This window comes from Sciurus carolinensis, unplaced genomic scaffold (assembly GCF_902686445.1).
Source record: "Sciurus carolinensis unplaced genomic scaffold, mSciCar1.2, whole genome shotgun sequence".
In the NCBI taxonomy this organism is placed as follows: Eukaryota; Metazoa; Chordata; class Mammalia; order Rodentia; family Sciuridae; genus Sciurus; species Sciurus carolinensis.
In genome coordinates, this window is record NW_025920192.1 from 546,267 (window position 1) to 553,218 (window position 6,952).

General features: G+C 38.9%; 1 pseudogene; it reads left to right on the top strand.

The window, feature by feature from the left end:
- The first annotated feature begins 1,314 nt into the window (after positions 1 to 1,314).
- Positions 1,315 to 1,908, top strand: LOC124974940 (complex I assembly factor TMEM126B, mitochondrial-like; annotated as a pseudogene).
- Positions 1,909 to 6,952: the final 5,044 nt, after the last annotated feature.

Sequence of the window (6,952 nt, forward strand, 5' to 3'; positions counted from 1 at the left end):
TCCCTTAAGTTCAAATTCTCTAGAGGTGATTCTATTGGTTTCCTTCATCAAGAATGGCAGGCTGAGAGCCAGTGATCAGATGTCATGTTGGGGTGCACCTGCCTGATCAGTAGCATCCTGGCCACAGCTAGCTCAGGCCTCCCTTTCCAGAGGTGGCCTGTGGTGCATGTCCAGAGGGGAGAGAGTGTGCTTGGGGTTGTGCATGGGGGAAGCAATCCCCACAGAGATTGTTAACCTCCTTTTAGGCAGTTTTCTTTTTTGGCACTCTTCACTCCTTTCTGGAGTAGCTCCACCAGGCTTTACATTCTCCAAGTGAGATTTCACTTGAATCAAATCTACTGTTTGTTTCCCTCCCTGCCAACATTGGGCTCACTATGACAGTAATTGTAACAATTTTCTCACTGCTGGTATATTTTCCAGCTGTCATTTTGTGTTTTCTTGTACTTCTTTTGCCTTTGAAAGAAAACCCTTTCTAAAAATAATCAGTCTATACACTTCATTAATAAGTTTCCTTCTGTTAATTCTGAAGCAGGTTCAGAAATATTGGATATCTACATTTGCTGTTAATCAGTGTCATTTTGACTCTAAATATATTCTTATTGTCCTGTCAGCAAATTATTCTCCCTCATTCCAGGATAGTTCACTGTTGATTGAAAGGATGATGATGCTAGCCTGTGAAGTACCTTGAATGCTATGCGAAGAGATTTTCATTTTATTCCTTTAAGTGTGGAATTGACTGAGTCTGCATGGCCTCGTCATGGCAGTCTCCTCAGCTGCTCAGCTCAAAAATTCTTCAGAACAAAGGTTTAAGAGATTCACTGCCCACAAGAAAGCCATGTCCTAGAGGAAGGGCAAAGGTCCTAAGAGAAGATTACTTTCATAGTTGGGTAATGTTTTGAAGAATAGAGAGTGCAAAAGAGAGAGAGACTCCCACCCCCATCAAAAGCACATGTGTAGTACAATATGATTTTGTGGTTGTGATGCAAGAGGCAGGAGGATCAGCTTGAGATTTTCTTGATTTTTTTGTTGTTGTTTGTTTTTTCCTGTTCTTGTTTGTCTCCCAAATTGGTAACATCTGCCACTGCCCACTCACTAACTGCTTTGGCTCAGCTCACAAGAAATGGCTTCTTGTTTTGTTGTTTGTTGGGTGTACTCTACCACCATTATGCAGACAAGAGAAGCCAAGGGAAAGGTTTCTGAGTATGTCATCTCATATTCCTTAAGATAATCATACAGGGCTGATCTGAAGGACTCAGGTGCTATGCCACTGGGGGATGGAGAAGAGGTAGGCAGAAATTCCTAGTGCACATCAAGATGGTGATTTATATGCATGGTCAACCCAGTCTTTGTCTAGGAGATTGAAAACTCAGAAGACCAATGGTCATTGATATTGTAGAAAGAAATTATAGTACCTTAGAGAAGAAAAGACCTTAAATATATATGGAATGGTATTCCTTGGAACAACAACTAGTTTATGTGGAATATTGGTAAACTTCTTTTTCAGATAATACTTTAAGGTTATGTATGATGCTTTGAAGACATGCATCATTGACTGCACTTTCATTTTTATGCACTGTAGTTGCTTACAAGTTCCTTGTAACTGATACTTTGTATTCAAGTACTATAAGCAAAAACAAGGAAAATTGCATTCTGAAAAGTTCACTGGTTGGCATAGCATGTGGTATTTTATATCCCAGTCCATTGTCTTTTTCTATAAATGGATGTCTGGCACACAAGTCTTACACTGTTCCACTGCCACTTAAAGGAAGAGTTTTATTACTTTGGTTACTGCTTTGTCAAACAGAAATAAAAGTAATGGCAGTTGCCCTGGTCTTTCAAACAGCATTTGGAATACTTACTGGTGTATAGCACTATGGAATACTTGAGAAAACTGTGCAAGAAAATTAAGTGTATGATAACTCGGCAGAGTGAACATTTTAATGCATTGCTGAAAGAGTGAAAGTACTATTTCTCTCCCATTTGCCAAGTATGTAGCAGATATTCAGTATTTAGTGATTCAATAAATGTAAAAGTAAAATTCAGAAATGATATTCACACAGCAACAAGAAAAATATTGTAAATATTTATGCTCCAAACAATGAATCATCTACATACATCTCCCTAGAAATGGCATTTTCTATCCCAGGTCAGTGATATATACTATTCATGAGTTGGGTCCATGGAGTAGAAATAATTTAGAACATTCTCTTACTTGGATTTACCAAAAAGTTAGAATATTATGAATCCTTCATGTTGCTTAGGTTTTACCAATTCCTCCAAATATTTAAGACATAGGAACCCACACACATATGCACAGTTTAAAACAATTATTTGAATGTGTATATGGAATTTTAGTGGAGAAATGAAACCTCTATTAGGTCCTTGTTTTACTGCCTGGAGTATCAAAAGAGGAGTATTAAAACCTCTTGCAGGAGGTTTAGATTGGACCAGCAGAATGCATCCTGATTCTGGTTTAGTGCTCAGCACAGATTGGCAGACTTGCCTGGCTGACTCACAGCAGAGTCACAACTCATTTGTCTTTAGACCCCTAGCAATTGGTATAATGTAGAGTGTGTAATAGGTTCTCAGGAAAGAATTGTAGAATGAATGACTAAATGAGGCAGTTGTTGGCATGACAGTCATCCATATCTAAGTCAGATATGGGTATGAATGAGATTAATAAGAGTTGTTTCATACATTTCTCACCTCACCAACTCAATGCCTAACGATCCCAATAGATGAATGAAGGGTGCCCATTCTTGGGTGATGAACAACAGCTGAAGAGTCACCCCAGTGTGGAGGTAAAGAGTGCAGTCAGGAGGGCACATGCCTTACCTACTGGCCAGTTGCTACTAACATACAGGAATGAATTCTGACTCTGAACAGGGCACAGCTGGAATGGAACCCTATGTGTGCCCTCTTTGAAAGATCACTTTTACCCCTGGCAGTCAAAATCATGGTCTCTGGGATAGGAATGTGCCATGTATTTCCCCATGTTAGCAAATTAAAGAAAAACAACCATCTGTCTTTTTTGCAAAACCTTTCTTTGTTGGACTGGCATTTTAGATAAGGACAGAGCTTTTGATATTATCATGGGTATAGAGGGGAAAGTTCCTGGTAGGTTTGAACAAGGATTAAGACTTCTGAGTGCCACTCCAGGGGTCTGAAACAAGATTCTGCACATGATGTTTCAATATTCCAAACAGAAAATCTGGGATAGATAAATTTAGGGCTATTTAGTCTGAAATCATCTGATTTTGGATGAGGACTCCTAAAATGATTAACATGCTATGTCCAGAGCTAACCAGTGAGAAATTTCAAGGGGATAAATGCAGACACAACATGAAAGCAGAGATGCCAAGCTTTATCCTGCTTCAGATGCACATTGGGCATCTACAGGCCTAACAGAAGAGTCACTACTTTCAGCAAAGGCAGCTTCTCTAAGGCTCAATTATGCATTTCCTAATATCTCATTATAGATAGGATTTGCATTTCTCTAATTACTAATGATTTTTTCATCTTTTCATGTGTTTATTTACCATCTGCATTTTTTGAAGTGCCTTTTAACTATTTTATATTCACTTTCTAAATTTTGGTTTGTTGTTGTAGCTTTGTTATTGTGGCAAATACTGAAAATGTTACCTTAAAGGAAGAAAGATTTATTTGGTTCATGTTTCCAGCAGACTCAGCCCATTGTTGGCTGTCTCCATTGCTTTATACCAGGAATGAGGCAGATCAGCATGGTAGAAGAATGTGGCAGAGAAAAACTGCTCAGCTTACAGCAACTCATAAGCAGAGAGCAAAGAAGGGGCTAGGGGCAAGATATACCCTCCCTATATACACCCCAGTGACTATCTTCTTCCAACTAGGCAATACTGCCTACAGTTTTCATCACCTCTCAATAATACTGTCAGATTAGGATAATTTTAAATGATTATCCCACTGAGGAGGGCAGGGCCCTCATGATCCAGTGACTTTCCCAACAACCACCACTGCATTATCAACAAACAAAAAAGTCCTTGAGGGACCTTCTAGGACCTACCGTAATATTTGTCTTCTTTTTGAGGTGTACAATTTCTTTTTACATTCTAGGCACAGGCATTTTGTCTGACACAGGATTTACAAAATATTTACCCACCCTGTGGCTTGTCCTTTCCTTATTTTTCTTTTAAATGCAGATGTTTTTAATGTTGCAGGTTTTTTCTTTTGTAGTTCATGCTTTTGTATTGTGCATGAGTAATCCACCCCTCAAAGTCCTGTTGATATTCATCTGTGTTTTCTTTTAGGAGATTTATAGTGCTAACACTTACATTTCGATCTGTGACACACTCCATGTTAATTTGACTGAGGTTGTGAGGTAAAGTTTGAGGATAATGGGGCTGGGGATGTGGCTCAGTGGTACAGTATTTGTCTAGCATAAATGAGGCCCTAGCTTCCATGCCCAGCACTGCAGGAAAAAAAAAAAAAACAGTTTGAGGAAAACCTTTTGGAAGCACATGACTTTCCTATTTCAGCAGTGTTTGTTAGAAAGTTGACCCTTTCCCCATTGCATTGACTTTATGTGGGTCTGTGTCTGATGTTTTTTCCTGTCCCGTTGATTACCTCTCTGTCTTTACACAGAGATTACATTTTCTTATTTTCTGAGCTTAATAATGAGGATAAAACCAGGCAGTCCCTTTCTATAGTGGTGTTGATTCCTGTTCCTACTCAGTTCTCCAATCAGCTTTGCAGTATCTATGAGAAGCCATGCTGGTTCAGTGAATGGGGTTTCAGCAAAACTCCTAAATCAGTGTGAGAGAGGATCTATGTTTAACCCTCATCCATGCTTTAGGCATGTGGTCCACTCATTTAGGAATTCATTTTTCTTATGCATCATTTTATAGATGTGCTTTTGGTGTGCTGACCTTGATCAGTTTGTGTCAGAATTTTTCAGTGGTTTGTCACAATATCCATAAAGTATTACAATGATTTGTCCAATAGATCCATAGTATTTAAAATTTTTTGATGTTATTGAAAAAGAAGTTATTTTAAATTGATAATATTTGTTTTCTCTATTGTTTCTTCTACTTAGTTACACATGACAGAAGAATGCCTTATGACTCATTGTACGTAAATGGAGTACTACTTTGTATTTATCAGAATGTACATAATGTAGAGTCACACCATTTGTGTAATCATACTTGTATATAGGGCAATGATGTTTGTCTCATTCCACCATCTTTCCTATCCCCGCCACCTCCAATCCCCTCTTTTACCTCTACACAATGCAAAGTTCCCCTGTTCTTCCATTACCCTCATACCACCCATTATGTATTAGCATGCACATATCAGAGAAAATATTTGGCCTTTGTGTTTTGGAGATGGGCTTATCTCACTTAGCATTATATTCTCCAACTCCACACATTTACCTGAAAATGACATAATTTTATTCTTCTTTAAATTGGAGTAATATTCTATTGAGCATGTATACCACAGTTTCTTTAGCCTTTCATCTATTGAAGGGCATCTGGGCTGGTTCCACAATCTAGCTACAGTGAATAGAGATGCTGTAAACATTAATGTGACTGCATCACTATAGTATGCTGATTTTAAGTCCTTTGGATATAGGCCACGGAGTGCAATAACGAGGTCAAATGTTGGTTCCATTCCAAATTTTCTAAGGAATCTCCATAATGCTTCCCAGAGTACCTGTACCAATTTGCAATCCCATCAGCTATGTATGAGTGTGCCATTTCCCACATCCTTGTGAACACCTACTGTTGCTTGTATTCTTTTATATTTTTTTTACTTTCTTAGATTTTTTTAACTTTCAGTACCTTAAATTTACTCATTTAAATTTTCTAAACAAGTTCAATTTTTTTTCCTTTCTAACAAAGTATAATAAAACATGAAGTACTTTTACAGTACCTGCAGGTTTGGTTACATGTGGTTGCCTCCATTTTGAGACAACAGCCAGGCCGGTAGGCAACCTGGTTGGACTGACTGAGCCACGTCTCCAATATCCCTCAGCCAGACTGTTCACTCCTTGCCTCCAGGGCCCTCACATTGACTGAATTCTCCCTGCCACCAGGACCCCCAGACAGATTGACTGCACCCTATCACCAGGACCCCAGAACAACTGACTGCACCCCACCTCCAGGATCCTGCAACTACACCAAACATACCACCCCTCCAAGACCCCAGTCTAACCAACCCCACCCCACATCCAGGACCTCCAGCCAACCACACCCACACCCCGATTTGCAGCTCCCATTTGCTAACACATTAGGAAGCCTGAGCAGCCATCTTGGATAATCCTGGAAGCTGTATCTCCCATCATTAGGTGGGGAAAATCCCATCCTGAGATGCCTGCTGGAGACTTGAAACTCATTGTCAGATATCTCTCATGCATCAGACTACTGAAGACTGGGAGGTTTGAATACTATATGACTGTTATACTGTAGATTTTCTTTTTTTTCCTTATTGAACAATTTTAAGTTTTTATATCTTTACTTTTTCTACTCTCTTTTCCATTTGTTTACCTGTTCCCTCAGAGTCTCTTTCTCCCTTTTGGCATGCTAACAACAAATTTCTTTTGATTATACTCTCACCCTTTCTATTATCAAGAATATCTGTATATTATTTTCGTATCCCATTAACAGCTACATCCTACATCCCTCTACATCCTCTTTGTCCTCCATTATAAACTGCAGACCTTCTGTTTGTTATACCTAAGAAAAAAATTGAACTCATTCTGTTTATTATGACACCATTATTAGTGTCCTCATAGGAACTATTTGGTCTAGGATTGCACAGTGTCTGAATTGAGCACTGCTAAGATTGACCTCTCCCTTAAAGAATAGGTTTAGAAAACCTATATGACCACTATAAGTTTATAGGGGTGATCTGCACTACCCCAGATCTGCACTGCTAGAGGGGAAGATACATGAGCAACATGAAAAAACAAGGAAAG